Below are 17,710 nucleotides of genomic sequence, written 5' to 3'. Positions count from 1 at the left end.
CTACCCCGATGACAGGAGGACGCCTATGGCGCCCAGGCAGTCTCTAGTCCAGCACCAATCCTGTACCCGCCGGCACGAAGGACGCCTACGGTGCCCAGGCAGTCTCTAGTCCAGCACCAATCCTGTACCCGCCAGCACGAGGACGCCTAATGCATAAACAGAGCCAGACAGAGACTCAGAGAATAGGGGCAGGGGTGTGTGATAGTAATAGAGGCAAGTGGAAAAAATAAAGCCCAGAAAAGGTAGACAAAAGATGAGCCCAAAGAGCACCAGATAAGCTAGTGGTCAGGAACCCACCCAAATCAAGATACGTGAACCAAGTAAACACCAAACCATTAAGTAAGCCAATCCAAGAACAGTCCGAGGTCGAGGCATCCATGAAAACAACAATACAAGGGCAATCCAAGTGAAAACCAGATAAAACAGGCCGAGGTCCAGAATAACGAAAATCCAAGAAAAACGCTGCTGTCGGAACAACGATCAGAAGCGCTGACTGGAGAGTGAGGAGGAGTTAAGTACCGGAGTTCCAGCACTATTCCGATCACGTGATCCGCAGCGTGTGGGATCACGTGAGATGCGACGTGACCATTGCCTCAGTCGCCATGGCGACTTCCAAAACAAGTGCCGAAAATGCAGGCCCAGATGGGAGCGTCTGTGAACATCGGCTCGCGGACAAAACGCCGCCCTTCACCGTATTATGCCTGGTGAAAGTGCCTGTTGCTGCCTGACAGAGGATAAGGTACCGGGGAGAGCATTACATGTCTGGGAGCGTTTCCTGACAGCCAGAAATTCACAGCAGGGCATACCTTGTGAACAGTGAGAGGAGAAATCCCTAGACCCAATGGCCCATTTCAGCATCTGCATATAGATTATGTGGATATGCTACAAGTATGCAACGGATATAGGTGCATGCTGGTAGTAGTATGTCCCTTTTTCAGATAGATCGAGGCAGGTCCATGCACGCACCCCGATGCCACATGCGCTGCAAAGTGTCTCGTGCGTGAGGTGTTTCCTAGATGGGGTTTGTGTGAAGTCCTGCGGCCTGATAATAGTCCACATTTTGTAAACAAATTGTTTGAACAGATAGTTCTTCTATTAGGAATAAAACATATGTTTTCTTCTGCCTATCACCCACAAGCGAATGGTCTCCATGAGCGATTAAACGGGTTCCTCAAAGAAAGGATAGCTAATATTAAAATGACTTTGAAGAAGGGATGGCTACATTTCCTACCCCTTGCTTTATTTTCCCTATGAAATCAACCTGGTTTAGATCACAACCTAACTCCTCATGCGTTGGTGACTGGACAACACATGAGAGTGTCTCTTTGACCTCCCACTTGAGTAAAAACTGATGCCCACAGTGTAGCAAAAACATTAGGGGATGAGATGCATGATTATTTAACAAGTATGGCTACTAGTGTTTCTTTTATTTCTCAACAGATCAACAATCGGAGGGAAGGGTTGAAGAAGATTGAGGAAGACAACCAACCAACTGATTTTATAGATTCACTTAAGCAGCCTACTTTGCACCCAGGGGGCCAAGTACTGATTAAAAGCTTTTTTCTGTACTTGGAACAAGCATCGTTTTGAGAGACCATACCTTGTAGCGGAGGTCACACCCACTGCTGTAAAATTACAAGGTAGAAGAGCCTGGCTGCACCTGAATGACATGAAGCTCTTCAAAGGAGAGACCCTGACCCCTCCGGTACCAGGTGACAGTGAAGCGAGAGAAGAAGTTCTCTGCATGCTGACAAGATCGGCTACCAACGGCAAGGATAAAGAATAAAAAAAAACACCCTGGAACAAATTGACATTTCCTAAATCTAATAGGAAATGAATGGACTTGCTATAGTTCCAGAACTTTTCAATTGGACTAAAAATAGATTGAACATTGACAGACACGACACAAGAATTGCACAAACACATTCTATGGTGCCTGATACATTGCATGCATTATTGCATGCTGTTTTTGTTTACATACTTCAAACATATCCAACTCTAGTGCGGCGAAACATGGATCTTGTTGTATTTTTTTGGAAATCTTAAGAACAGTCCTATCATTCGCAGTTATTAGTGCGATGATAATACAGTTCCTGCTATAAAAAGTACACATTTCAAAAGTAACTAAGGGTGAACCCCGGAAAAATAAATATGGGAATTTTCCATTATATAAAATGCACACTAACAAGAAGACCAGCTACTCCAAAAGAGATAATTTGGCATTTGAATACTGTGACAATAGTTCTTACAACTACATTTTGTCTTATGTGCTGTCTCTATTTTCTTATGTTCTTTACATTTCGTGAGATATTGTTTTATAGTTCAAATGAAATACCAGATAATGAGACATCTCTTTCTATCCCTGACACAAATCAAAAATTCCCTTACCCTCAATGGCAATAAAACTGAGATCATGCTTGTTGGTACTTCTCAACGTCTTGCCAAGCTGGATTCCAGATTGTCAGCTTTTAACATCTCTGGAATTACAATGCAGACCAGCCCCTGGGTCAAGACCCTTGGTGTTTATCTAGATGCCAATCTCAAATGAACAAACATGTCAGCCAGCTGAAGGCCTCCTGCACCTATACAACACGCCTTATCAGACAAATCAAATCTTTCTTATCCACCACCAACACTGCGGCCCTTGCCGGTGCCCTGGTCAACTCCAGACTTGACCATAGCTACTGCCTCTTGGCTGGTACATCTTGGTCCAATCTAGTTTCCTTACAGGTGGTTCAGAATAATGCTGTTTGTTCAGTAAGTGGTATCTCCAGAAGGAGCAATGTCAATGAAGCATGTAACTCCCTACACTGGCTTCCTGTTAGGCACTGCATTGCAAATAAGGTACTTTCCCTCATTCATAAGTGCCTCACAGACAATGCCCCGTCTTACTTGAAAGAAAGGATTAAGCTTTCTCAGTCATCTCGCGTTCTACGATCCAACAACTCCAATAACCTTACGCAGCCTCTTTACAAGCTTGCCCGCTTTGGCGACACTAGCTTTGATTTTGTTGCCCCACGTTTCTGGAACTCTCTCCCTGTTTTTCTGTGCACCTGCCCTGAGCTTTCTTCCCTTAATAAATCCCTTAAAACATTTGTTTTAATTCTTACGACTAGTGCCTATCAACCCCTGTGTCTCCCTGGCCTACCCTTTGCTTCTCTCTACTGAGCTCTCTTACTTGCTGCCCACTGAGGCCTACGGGTGAGTTGCACCGTATAAGAAATAATTAACATTAACATTAACAAAGGCACAAGTCATATTTATTCTGAAATTTCTGAACAAATTTCCCAATCTAAAAGAGATATTGGGGTAAACAACGAAGGTATAAATATCTTGACAATTCGGCTCATTTAAAGAATAACGTGGTATCAGCACATGAGAGAGGTGGGAGGAGAATGTCAGATGAAAGCTGTTACGTATGTTCTCTCATCCTTTATGCCATGAATGCAGTCAGCACATTCATTGCAAGAGAAATGCCCATACATGATGCAAAGTGTCTCAGCCATCTAGCAGCGTGCAAAACAAGAGGACAATTTGAAGGAAGATGGGCAACCCTAGGATGGCAATTGAAGAAAACATTCCCATATGAAGATACTTACTTACATAAAAACACAGAAGATGGAAAAAGATCCGGGTTGGGCAAGTAGAATGCTCATGTATTAATGAATGACTGGAGAACAGATAAGGATTGTTGAACAAAAAAGGTTGAATTGTGCAGACACGTCAGAAACACCAGAATTGCCAAGATACCTCAGCTACTGGTGCATGGACGAGTTGCCACCACCACAGGATGCGAACAAAGAATGCTAGCATGCAGTGCATATTTATTGATGACAGCACCAGCAAAAATAGTGAATGATGAATGCCTAAAGTCGTTGGCAAAGTATTCAAAATTGCTATAATGTTTTGAAAATGAAGCAGGACTAGTATCTATACTACCAATGGAGAATGTGACACTGTGTTTTAGAAACAGACGCCTGGTCCCAGTTGGAGAAAATAAAGGATGCAAGCAAATAATTGATGTACCAGGAATGAATGGAGGAACGTCTGTGCTGATGGATCATTATTCGGCTTGTGGATCTAAGGCCTATATGCAGTCGCCCAAAAATTGGAGAGTAACGTGTTCTTTGGTGATCATACATGTTCCTGCATTGGTGGTTCCTCAAAGTGATCTCCATATTGAAAACTTTCTGAAAATGGATGCACACCTGAGAAAGAAGAGATCACTCTGCCTCACATGACAAAAAATGGAGAACTATGTTTCAGCAAAATCAATAGGTGCATATTATGATATTCCCGATGAGCATAAACTGTTCAGAAGAACGGCAATGATGTTCACAGCTATATCCATGCCAGTAATTCAGACTGCAGTAGACGCCAAGTGGTTCCAGATCACTAGGTGGGAGTTGCTACAAATGATCAACACAACAATAAAAGGATTTAATGAGATCAGAGAAGAACTGAGGGCCATCAGACTCATGACCCTCTTGAACAGGTATGTCCTGGACTTAATTACAGCAATGGAAGGAGGCATGTGCACCAAGATCGGGCCTTCTTGCTGTACATTTTACCTGCCCATGATGTAGAAAATGGAACCCTGACAAAAGCAATCACTATGCTGTCAACCCTGCATACGAAGATGGTGGAAGAAGTAGACGAGACTGAGGATGAAGATTGTTTTTCGTCCTTGCTTTCATGGGATCCAACCTGGTTAGTGAATGCCTTCAAACTACTTGGAGCAATAATACTATTAGTGTTGCTGGGATTCTGTCTTATAAGAATATTCACTGGACAGTGTAAGAAGACAGCAAAGAAAGCAATTGGGATGAAGATAATGATTGATGTGAATGCTGTGACTGATGAATACACACAGACCAAAAACACCACCCGTGAGCACCGGAAACAAAGTCTTCTGGCACACCCAGGAACAACGTTCTGTTACCCTAAGGATCATAAGAACTATGCAGGAAGTTGGGTGGTCTGTCAACCAACTGGGGAGTTCTGCCAGATGACCTGGAGTGTGCATGAATACAAAGAATGCAGGGGGCCTGAGGGGGGTGAATAAGATATGGGTACAGAAGAAGTCATTCTGTGGAAGAAAAATGAAGAGAATTGAGGATGAGGAGGTGGTTGACGACCCAACCATAGGGGAGAATGTAAAGGAGCAGACATGTCCATCACTGATAGGCTCCGCCACCTCGCCTCTGTCATACTGGATGAAAAACAGGAAGACACTGTGCATGACACCAGGTATCATACCAATAACACATCGAGTGAATGAGAGACGTTGTGCACTCAGACAACCATACCGAAGGTACCCTCACACTCTTGTGGTAGCAGGAGATTTGCAGGCACCACTGACTATCAAAGAGCTGTAAAGAAGATCTGACAGTTGCAAAGTGGCGTCATAAGGAGAAGATACAATTAAGCACCAAAACGATATAAGAATACTTACAGAATGAAAATAGAACTGAAGAAGCAAAGTAACATACATGCAAGTAAGAAGAAATCATATATATAAAGAAGATAAGTAACCAGATGAGTAGTAAATGTATATAAGCAGAAACACAAGCTAGATAAGTCATATAGAATTTGCTACAGTAGAAAACATAACACAGATAAAGCGTTATGTTGAACAGATGGTCGCCCGCTCTCAATGATAGCAAGCAAAGAGCTTGAAGGAGAGAGACCAGGGCTGCAGAGCTGACAGAAGCTGGAAATACAAATGTGTGCATTAAACAAAGAATAACTGTTGTTGAATAAAATCATTTTCCACTTGATCCAGCAGGGTCCTGGTGGCCCTGTTCCTTTCGCCTCACCATCAGGAAACTGGATGATGCTGCACTCATCACCTGCATTGAAGGTAAGCCATGGGGGGCTTACTTCAGGCAAGCGCAATCGAGCACGAGTTTTTGATTAGAATTGCCATCTGACTTTTAAATTGTGCATCGAGCTGCGGAGAACCCACTGCACCTTTGACAATTTGATTGACTTTGTGCATACTGCCTCCTGCTTTGTTTTTTGCACTTGCATTGCTTCTGCTATCACTAATGCCTGAACATTCCATCATGGCCGCTCGCACTGCACGCACCGGAGTGCCTGGTGCCTTTGTCCTTGTTCTTGTTGTTGCTCCTGATGCGCCAGGCTCTTAGTTATATAGGCCTATGGGAGAGCTGGCAGGCTTTGCCAGCCCTCCTCTCAAGACCCACTCCTGGCCCCTGCACCTATTTTCCACTTGTGTGCTGACCACATTTCCACTTCAACCAGCAAGGTCCTGGTGGCCCTGCTCCTCTCCCCATACCATCGGGAGACTGGAGGATGCTGCACTCATTACCTGCATTGAAGGTAAGCATGGGGGCATACTTCAGGAAAGCACGATCGAGTGCAAGTTTTCGATTAGCATTACCAACTGACTTTTACAATGTGCATCGAGCAGCGGAGAATCCGCTGCACCTTGAACAATTTTATTGACTTTGTGCATACTGCCTCCTGCTTTGTTTTTTACACTTGCATTGCTTCTGCTATCGCTGATGCCTGGCCATTCCATCATGGCCGCTCGCACTGCACGCACCGGAGTGCCTGGTGCCTTGGTTATTGTTCTTTTTCTTGCTCCTGATTGGCTGGGCTCTTAGTCATATCGGCCTATGGGAGAGCCAGAAGACTTTGCCGGCCCTCCTGTCAAGGCCCACTCCTAAGGCCCCTGTCTGCTTCCTGTCTGCTTCACATATGCTTCCCACCCCCCCTGGTCACCTGTGATGCTGTGTGTGCCCCCATGCCCCCCCTGGTCGCCCGTGATGCTGTATGTGCCCACACCCCCCTTGGTTGCCTGTGATGCTGTATGTGCCCCAACCCCCCCTGGTTGCCTGTGATGCTGTATGTGCCCCCACGCTGCCCAGGTTGCCCGTGATGCTGTATGTGCCCCCCCGCTTGGACGCCGTGATGCTGTATGTGCCCCCACCACCCCTGATCGCCCATGATGCTGTATGTGCCCCCACCCCCTGGTTGCCCGAGCTGCTGTTTGTGCCCCCACACCCCCTGGTCGCCTGTGATTCTGTATGTGCCCCCACATCCCCCCTGGTCACCTGTGATGCTGTATGTGCCCCCACCCCCCCTGGTCATCCGTGAAGCTGTGTGTGCCCCACCCCTCTGGTCACCCGTAATGCCGTATGTGCCCCTTCCCCCCAGGTCATCTGTGATGCTGTATGTGCCTCCACCCAACCCCTGGTCTCCCGTGATGCTGTATATGCCCCCACCCACCCCCTCATCACCCGTGATGCTGTGTGTGCCCTCACCCACCCCTGGTTGCCCGTGATGCTGTGTGTGCCCCCAGTCCCCCTGGTCGTCCATGATGCTGTGTGTGCCCCACCCACCCCCCTGGTCCCCTGTGATGCTGTATGTGCCCCCAGCCACCCCCGGTCACCTGTGATGCTGTATGTGACCCACAGGTCCCCTGTGATGCTGTATGTGCCCCCAACCACCCCCGGTCACCTGTGATGCTGTATGTGACCCACAGGTCACCCGTGATGCTGTATGTGCCCCACCCCCCTGGTCGCCTGTGATGGTGTATGTCCCCACCCCCTCTGGTCCCCCATGATGCTGTGTGTGCCCCCACCCCCCCGGTTGGCCATGATGCTGTGTGCGCCCCCACCCCCTCTGGTTGCCCGTGATGCGGTATGTGCCCCCCCCAGGTTGCCCGTGATGCTGTATGTGCCCCAACACCCCCCCTGGTTGCCCGTGATGCTGTGTGTGCCCCCAGCCCCCTGGTTGCCCGTGATGCTGTGTGTGCCCCCACCCCCTCCCCTCTTCCCACTCTTCCAAGCACGATAGTACCCCTCAATTAACTTTTGCATTTGCATGCTGCTGCCGCCCTGTAATATGGGTAGGTACCATGTATTTGCCCATTGTTCGACCTTCGCATCTATGTGCTGCTGCTGCTGCCCTGCAACATGAGGTAGGCACCATGCATTTGCCCATTGCTGGACTTTCGCATCTGTGTGCTGTTGCCGCCCTACAACATCGGGTAGGCACCATGTATTTGCCTACTGATTTGACTTTCGCATCTGTGTGCTGTTGCCGCCCTGGAACATGGGGTAGGCACCATTTACTTGCCCGCTGTTTGACTATCGCATCTCCATGCTGCTGCCGCCCTGCAACATGGGGTAGGCACCTTGTATTTGCCCATTGCTGGACTTTCACATCTATGTGCCCCCATACCCCCCAGGTCATGTGTGATGCTGTATGTGCCCCCACCCAACCCCTGGTCACCCGTGATGCTGTATATGCCCCCACCAACTCCCTCATCACCTGTGATGCTGTGTGTGCCCCCACCCACCCCTGGTCACCTGTGATGCTGTGTGTGCCCCCACCCCCCCGGTCGCCCGTGAAGCTGTGTGTGCCCCCAGCCCCCCTGGTTGCCCCTGATGCTGCGTGTGCCCCCAACCCCCTGTCATCCATGATACTGTATGTGCCCCCACGCCCCCAGGTCACCCATGATGCTGTATGTGCCCCCACCACCCCCTGGTCGCCTGTGATGCTATATGTGCCCCCACCCGCCCCGGTCACCTGTGATGCTGTATGTGACCCTCAGGTCACCCGTGATACTGTATGTGCCCCCACCCCCCTGGTCACACATGATGGTGTATGTCCCCACCCCTCCGGTCGCCCGTGATGCTGTGTGTGCCCCACCCCCCGGTCGCCCATGATGCTGTGTGTGCCCCCACCCCCTCTGTTCACCCGTGATGCTGTATGTGCCCCCCCAGGTTGCCCGTGATGCTGTATGTGCCTCCACATCCCCCTGGTTGCCCGCGATGCTGTGTGTGTCCCTACCCCCCCTGGTCGCCCGTGATGCTGTGTGTGCCCCCACCACCTCCCCTCTTCCCACTCTTCCAAGCCTGATAGTACCCCTCAATTAACTTTTTCATTTGCATGCTGCTGCCGCCCTGTAATATGGGTAGGTACTATGTATTTGCCCATTGTTCGACCTTCACATCTATATGCTGCTGCTGCCCTGCAACATGGGGTAGGCACCATGCATTTGCCCATTGCTGGACTTTCGCTCTATGTGCCCCCACCCCCCCCAGGTCATGTGTGATGCTGTATGTGCCTCCACCCAACCCCTGGTCATCTGTGATGCTTTATATGTCCCCACTGACCCCCTCGTCACCCGTGATGCTGTGTGTGCCCCCACCCACCCCTGATCACCTGTGATGCTGTGTGTGCCTCCACCCCCCCTGGTCGCCCGTGATGCTGTGTGTGCCCCAAGTCCCCCTGGTCGCCTGTGATGCTGTGTGTGCCCCCACCCCCCTGGTAGTCCATGATACTGTATGTGCCCCCACCCCCTCCCATTTCACCCATGATGCTGTATGTGCCCCCACAACCCCCCTGGTCGCCTGTGATGATGTATGTGCCCCCACAACCCCCTGGTCACCCGTGATGGTGTATGTCCCCACCCCCGGTCACCCATGATGCTGTGTGTGCCCCACTCCCCTGGTCACCCATGATGCTGTGTGTGCCCCCACCCCCTCTGGTCACCCATATTTATTTGTATTTTATTTATTTGTATAGCGCACCAGACCCGAGGGCAACCGGGTGCATATCTTAGAACAACAGGTACATATATGACAATTATTACAGTTACAATCATACAGTTACAATCATACAGAGGCGTAAAGTACATAACAGTGCAAAAAGGCAAGGAGGTTGTTGTCAAATAATAAGGCGACAAGAATCAGATGGCCTGTGAAGGCAATTAGTCATACGTGGCGGATAGCCAGAGCTTAGCTTTTTGTTTGAATAGAGTTGGAGACGGCAAGGAACTGATGCTGAGTGGCAGTGAGTTCCAGAGTTTAGCGGCTAGAACTGGGAAGCTTACACCTCCGGCTTTCTGTAGTTTGTATCTAGCGATGGTGAAGCGGTGTGCTTGGGTGGATCTGAGTGATGACGAAGGTATATACTGAGAGAACCGAGAGGCTAAGTAGATGGGGGCCTGGTTGTTTACACATTTGTGTGTGAGGGCCAAGGATTTCACTGATATCCTTTGGGCCACTGAGAGCCAGCGTAGACACTTCCTTGTTTCAGAGATGTGTGCAGATATGGGAATATTAAGGGCTGCTCTAATAGCATTATTTTGAATGACCTGGAGTTTGTTGAGGTTGCATTGGTTGGTACCTTGAAAAAGTGCATTGCAGTAATCGAGTTTGGACATAACCAGTGTCCTGGCTAGAATGATGCAATTCTGTGTGGAAAGGAATGGGCGGCAGGCTGTGATAAGCTTACATGTGTAAGCAGAGGCAGCGACAACCACATTAGTTTGTCTATTAGGGAGAGTGTGGAATCGAGATAGATTCCCAAAGTTTTTGTATCTTTGGACACTTTGATGGAATTGCCATCGATACTGAAGGTGTTGAAAGAAGGGTCAAGCTTGTTGAGTCTCTGTTGGGTGCCCAAGATGAGGTGCTCGGCCTTGTCATCGCTGAGACAGAGCTCGTGGAGGGCCATCCAGGCTTGGATGACTTGGTAGATGTCATTCAAAGCTTTGGAATCGGCCATGCAGTCACCAGTGATAGGAATGAGTATCTGGCTGTCATCAGCGTAGTTGGTGTAGGTAACACTCAGATAGTCAAGCACATCAAACAAAGGTTTGGTAAATACATTGTAAAGTGTAGGAGATACACAGGACCCTTGTGGCACTCCACAGGGGACCGCAGTTGGATCTGCAGATGAGGTAGGTGAAAATACTCTCATGTGTCAATTGTCCAGGAAGGAACTGATCCAATTAGCGGCTTTTTCAGAGAAGTGGGCAGCTGATTTCAAATGATGACAGAGGATTTGGTGATTGACCAAATCGAAAGCTGCTGAGAGGTCAAGTAGTAGAAGGAAGGCCAGTTTGCCATTGTCTTTTAAATCCTCAATTTGAGTTTTGAGATCTAATAGGGCTGTTTCTGTCCCGTGGTTCGGTCTAAAGCCAGATTGTCTCATGCCAAGTAAATGGTTAGTTTCCAGGTACTTCTGGATCTGTAAATAAGCTCCTCTGTCTAGTATTTTTAGAAGGAACGGGACCGTAGTGATGGGTCTGTAGCTGGACGGTATCGAAGGGTCCAAAGTAGGTTTTTTCAGCAGGGGGATGACCCAGGAATCCATGAGATTGTCAGGGACAATGGCAGAATGAAATGAAGAGTTGATGAAGGAGGTGATGAAAGGGGCAAGGTCGTGTGCCGATTCCTTAATGATGGGTGCAGGGCAAGAATCACCTTGGCAGTTGGAAGGTTTTAGCTTGCTAATGATTTTTTCAACCTCTGGAATGGTGAGAGGTACAAAGCTGAATGGGGTGTGAGTGAAGGAGGGGGTGGCCGTCTTAGGTGCCAGGAGTTTGGTTTGGGAAGAGGTAAGAAGGCAGTTTTGTTTGGCATTAATTTTGGATTGTAAAGTGGTTATTTTAGTGAGGAGGGCATTTTGTATATTATTGCACCATGTACTGTCTTTGCTACATGTGTCTAGGATGGGCGAGGGGGATTCTAATTCTTTAAGAATTTTGAATAACTCCTTTGTGTGGGATTCTGCTTGCGAGATGCGCTGGTTGTAAGTCTCTTTTTTTGCTTGTACAATCGCTTCCTTGTAATTAAGGGATGCGATGAAGAGGTTGTTTTTATTAGTCACACATGAAAGACTTTTCCATAGCGCTTCGGCCTTACGTATTTCTTTGCATAGTGCTCTCAGTTGCGGTGTAAACCATGAATTCAAATTAGCTCATTGTTTAGCTTTCCGTAATTTGAGGGGTGCTATGGTATTAATGGCTTTGAGCAAGGTTTGATTAAAGGTGTCCACTGGGACTGTACGGTTGTTGTGCTGTGAGGCACATTTGTTGAGAATAGGTAGGATGAGGGGGAATAATTTGTCCCTAGTGATGTCCTTTTTGTTCCTTGTAGGAATTGGGGGTGCTATGTTAGGTTTAGGGCAAGGGTTGTTGGCCGGTATGTGAAAGATGATGATGTGGTGGTCGGACCAAGCGCAGGCGGAATTGGAGCTTATCGATGTGTTACAGTTTAAATCTGAAATCCAATCAAGCATTCTGACCTTGTTGTGAGTTGGTTCGAGAATGCGATGCAAAAAACCTAAGTTTGAAATGTTGCTAGCAACCTCAGTGGCCATGAGTTCCTTGGGGTCTGATAGGCCAAAATTAAGGTCGCCCAGTAGCAGCACTTGGGAATTGGGTTTGGTGTTGTCAGTAAGGATGGATGTAATGTCCACTGAGAAGGAAGTGAGGGGTCCTGTGGGCTGTAGATAAGGTGTAGTGATGCGGTGTTGGTCGGTGATAGAGATAGTTTAACTGATAGAGATTTGGCAGAGCTAAATTGGGTGTTGGGAATGAGTCTCATGTTGATGTTATCCCTATGTATAAATGCGAAGCCGCCACCGTTGGAGAAGTTGGATTGACGGTCATTTCTGAGGATAGAGTATCCATCTGGGATGGCGAGGGCCAGGAGCGGGCCTGAGGCAGCATGTAGCCAGGTTTCCGTGATGACAATGAATGAAAACAAGGTTTTGGGCAGTGATGAGGTCTGTGATGTCAAGAGCGTGGGCCTTGAGGGATCTAGCATTGATGAGGGCTCCCTTTAATTCTTTGTTAGGGGAGGCCGCAAGTTGGTCGGGTTGAGTCTGCATAGTTGGAAGCGGAATAGTGGTGTGGTAATGGTGCGTGTTACGCTGGGCACATGGTATGTGAGGCAGTCTGGATCTGAGTCTGGAATTCCTGAGTTGGACTGAGCATGGTTGATTGGGTGTAGGTTTGGTGGTGAAATGTTGAAGCCACAAGGCGGGTGCATTGAGATACGGGTTGGTGGAGTAGTCAGTGAGAGAGTTAGTTATAATGTTATGAGTGGGTGTGAAGGGTGAGGAGAGGCGGTGAGTCAGCGGTATGGTGCTGTGGATCATTGTGGGGGAGTGCATGCCGGAGTGGTGAGACAGAATCTCAAAGGTAAAGAAAGGTGGTATACAATGTGCGCTGACTAATGGCAAGATAGTGACAAAGTGTGCGAGGAGGAGGCTGGCAAGGGCACACAGCGGCATATCGCGACACAGGAGCACTATAAATAAGGTTAGGTAGTGTGTGGTCACTGTGGAGGCACAGTGGTGCGTGTTCAAGGGCAATGTAATAGTACAGGTTATAGGCCAAAAGGTTCTCAAACGTGCATTCTAAGGCAAAAATAATCAGGCAATCAGTGGCGCACGAGTAATGTTGTTCTCAAACAATAGGTAAATAGCACGAGTCAAACTAAGGTGGTACTCGAGGGTGCGTGAAGGTGCTGAGGCAGAGTGTTATAGATAGTCAATATTACGGGAGTGCAGCAAGTTTCAAACAGCAGGCAATTCGCACAATACAATACATGCTTCGAGCTTATGGTGATAGAGCATTAACATCATGTTGAGGGCAGGGATAGTGGAGCAGCATAAGATAGACAGGCAACATACAACTCTGCATTGAGTGCAAAACGTAAGCGGTGTAGCTGCTGCAAACAATATATATCATTAGAGGTTGGGGCAAGATAGCACAATAGCTACAATGCAGGCTACGTAGCACAGAGGCTTTGCGGATCAGAAGGCACTCATTAACTTGCTGTGAGCCGTATTGGGACTAGTATGCAAAATAGCAATGCACATTATGACTCTTACCGGGCTGGAGAGGTAAACAGAATGTTCAGGCTGAATGTTAGTTGCTTATGTGCGTTTAAAATACCAGCAGCATGAGAGATAAGGATCTCAGCAGAGCAGAGTCCCGTGATGCTGTATGTGCCCCCCCAGGTTGCCCGTGATGCTGTATGTGCCCCCACACACCCCCTGGTTGCTGTGATGCTGTGTGTGCCCCTACCCCCCTGATCGCCCGTGATGCTCTGTGAGCCCCCACCCCCTCCCCTCTTCCCACTCTTCCAAGCACGATAGTACCCCTCAATTAACTTTTGCATTTGCATGCTGCTGCCGCCCTGTAATATGGGAAGGTCCATGTATATGCCCATTGTTCGACATTCGCATCTATGTGATGGTGCTGCCCTGCAACATGGGGTCAGCACCATGCATTTGCCCATTGCTGGACTTTCGCATCTGTGTGCTGTTGCCGCCCTGTAACATGGGGTAGGCACCATTTACTTGCCCACTGTTTGACTATAGCATCTGTGTGCTGCTGCCGCCATGCAACATGTGGTAGGCACCATGCATTTGCCCATTGCTGGACTTTTGCATCTGTGTGCTGCTGCGCCACTGCAACATGGGGTAGCACCATGTATTTGCCCATTGTTTGACTTTTGCATGTATGTGCTGCTGCCGCCCTGCAACATGGGGTAGGCACCATGCATTTGCCCATTGCTGGACTTTTGCATCTGTGTGCTGCTGCGCCACTGCAACATGGGGTAGCACCATGTATTTGCCCATTGTTTGACTTTCGCATCTGTGTGCTGTTGCCGCCCTGCAACATGGGGTAGGCACCATGTATTTGACCACTGATCTGACTTTCGCATCTGTGTGCTGCTGCCGCCCTGCAACATGGGGTCAGGCTCAATGGATGTGATCACCCTGTACTTCTCTTTTGCTCTTTGCGAATGATAATTACATTTGCACGATTCCACGATGTTGTAATGGATCTCTTACGCTTCCTTTTCTGTAACCCGAAGCACTGAAATCAATCTTTTAAGTTTATGCACCTAGATACCCCAGGGTTTCGCGCGTTGTGTAAATAAATAAATAAATACATACATAAATAAATCAAACAAATCAAATAAATGGTCTCTTCACATGTAGTACAAGACTGGAAATCAAGGCCTATAATTAGATCCCTGGCCGCAGATAACTATGTACCTTAACTCCCCTTAAAGTTACAGAGAAGAGAACATCCAGCAAGGTCAAGTACAAAGGAGAAGCCTTGACCGAAGTGGTCAGTAGTCTGATGTTGTTCTCTGCACCAGAGTTTCATTTTGCTAAAGTACTGCTTGTGAGCCGAGTGTCCAAGGTTGGGAGAAGATGCCAACCTATCATGAGGGCCTAAGCAACAATGAGCATACCATGTTGCATGAGCCAATCTGCTGCTGTTATGCTTCTATAATGTGTCTGATAGGTTTTATTCTTTGCCACATAGGATGGCCTCATAGCTCATACAGACCGAGGTATAAAGCCTTTGTGCACCTGAAATGTAAATATGAGTGTGTGGCGCACAATTTGTTGTTCGCCAGATTGCCCTACTTTATTGAACTGATAATAATGTAGTACTTTGCCATATTCATTGAGTCTGTGGGTTATTTGGGTCCAAGATTGTTTATAATGGTAATCCCATTCTGTTCATAGATCGGCCCAAAAAGTGCTGCTGCGCAGTACAATAGCCTTTGCCTCCAGAGTGTTTAAGGAAGCAGAAGTGAACTATTCCACTATAGAGAAAGAATTGTTGGCAGTAAAGTGGGCAATTGATACGTTTAGACCTTTTGTGTGGGGTTCAAGATTTATGGTTCGCTATGATATTGAGCACAAAAGGGTTAGACAAAATATCTTTCAGGATAAGCAAATGGATTACAGGATTGCAATAGTATACTTGTAATGTAGAGTATGTACCTGGTGTCTGGAACAGTCGGCTGATTGTCTGTCGCAATTCACCATTGCAATTGCAACTGCAAAGTATGTACCTGGTGTGCGGAACAGGCACCTTATTGTCTGTCGTGATTAGCCATCGCCATTGCAACTGCTCTTCTGAACACCCATGAAAATCTGCTCTCTAATCTTGACTCCAGCTCTCCCTCTGTCCTTGTCCTCTTTGACCTTTCCTCTGCTTTTGACACAGTCAATCATGCCACCCTGATCATTCGGCTCAGTGAGAACCTGGGCATCACAGTTCAGGCCCTGGCATGGCTGACCTCTTTTCACCTGGACCGACCCTCCTAGGTTTAACTTGGTTCCTTTGTCTCCTCCACCTCTATCTACACATGTTGTGTCCCCCAGAGTTCTATCCTCTCACCCTTTTCAATGTCTATCTGGCCCCCTTGGCCCACCTGATCTCCACCTTCTCTTCTAACTTTCAGTATTATGCGGATGACACTCAGCTTTCCTGCAGGCTCCCCTCAGCTTCCTCTCTTCCCTTGCTCATTCCTGACTGTCTTAACACAATTCAGGATTGGTGCACCTCTAATGATCTCTGCCTTAATTCCAGTAAGATGGAGTTCCTTCTCATTGAGACTCCTGCTTCCGCTTTCCCTCTCTCACTCTGGCCGCCCTCCTTAGGCCCTCTTCCTTCACCTTCCTGTGAGGCAAAAAACCTTGGTGACATCTTTGAATCCACTCTCTCCTTCACCCCTCACATTACAGACCTCGTCAAGAAGTGCCACTTCCAGCTGCACCTCCTCATAGATATTCTACCTTTTCACACCTTCCTCCAGAAGCTCACTGTCTCCAGAGCCCTGGTTCTCTCTAGGCTGGACTACTGCAGCTGTCTCTTTCTCTGTGCCCTATGCAACTAATCCAGAACTGGACTGCAAGACTTATCCTTGTCCGCAAGCCCAGGGACTGTATCCCTCCAGACCTGAAATCCCTCCACTGGCTCCCGGTGGCTGCAAGGATCAAGTTCTTGACCCTCTGCATCATCCACAAGGAGTTCGTGGGCCGAGGCCCGCACTACATCCAACTCTCTCTTCCAAAATACCTTCCTTCTAGAGCCCTTCGCTCTGCTACCTCCAACTCTCTGAGAGTCAGACACTTCTAAAGGCAGAGAGTGAGGGGGTAGATCTCGCTCCTCTGCAGGTGCCTCCCTCTGGAATGGCCTCCATGCCCCTCTCAGACATGAGTCGGACCACCTGAACTTTCACAAACAGCTCAAGACCTTCCTTTTCTGCTCTGCATTCTCTCTCTCGCTTCACTGATGACTGCCTGTCTGCTTCACCGACTGGTTGCTTAGTACACTCAGAGTCTCACCGGGTAACAGGCTCCTCCATGACCAGTCCCCCGTTGCACTGCCTCCGGGTCCATCACACTCGGGGGCTATAACTGAACTGTACAGCTCTTTAGCTCCTAGTACTTACCCAGAGCTTGCTGCCCTGATCACACTTCCCCCTATCCCTCCCCCCTGCACTTGCCCCTTGCCCTTCCCAATGCACGTTGCACTGTTGCACTTGCATGATCTGAATGACATAAGGCCTAGTAAGATTGTTGTCTTGTCTTCCCTTTGTTTCCCTCCCTTGTCTTGTCATGCCTTGAAACACTTGGCTACAGGCGTGTTATACATGAATTATCATATCATATCATACCAATGTGGTAGAGGAATCAGAAGTGGGTGATGAGTGTAATGATCAGGTTTTGGAGGTTAGTCAAGAAGTGGTGTCAGAGGCAGAATGGAATGAGGCCATGCTTGCAGACCCAGTTTTAACAGAGATAAAGGAGGAGGTGGAGAGTGGATTGAGGAGTGAACAAATGCGGAAAGGAATGGCTCTGGAAACAGTGAGAATGTTTTTTGACGAATTGCATGTTAAAGGAAGCATGGTTTTGAGGGGTGACAAGTTTCCTCCGGAAAGAGTGAGAAGCAATATTTTGAAAGTGCTGCATGAAGGACATCAAGGAATGTCTAAAACTAAACATCTTGTCAGGCAAGACTATTGGTGGGCAGCGATGGATGTGCAAGTAGTGCGATTAATCAGGGAATGTAATGTGTGTGAGAATTCTGAAAAAGGTTGCACCAGTAGGGTTTCCC

Source organism: Ambystoma mexicanum, unplaced genomic scaffold, assembly GCF_040938575.1.
Source record: "Ambystoma mexicanum isolate Mex_15411 unplaced genomic scaffold, UKY_AmexF1_1 Mex_scaf73, whole genome shotgun sequence".
Lineage (NCBI taxonomy): Eukaryota > Metazoa > Chordata > Amphibia > Caudata > Ambystomatidae > Ambystoma > Ambystoma mexicanum.
Note: the sequence above shows the minus strand (reverse complement) of the source record.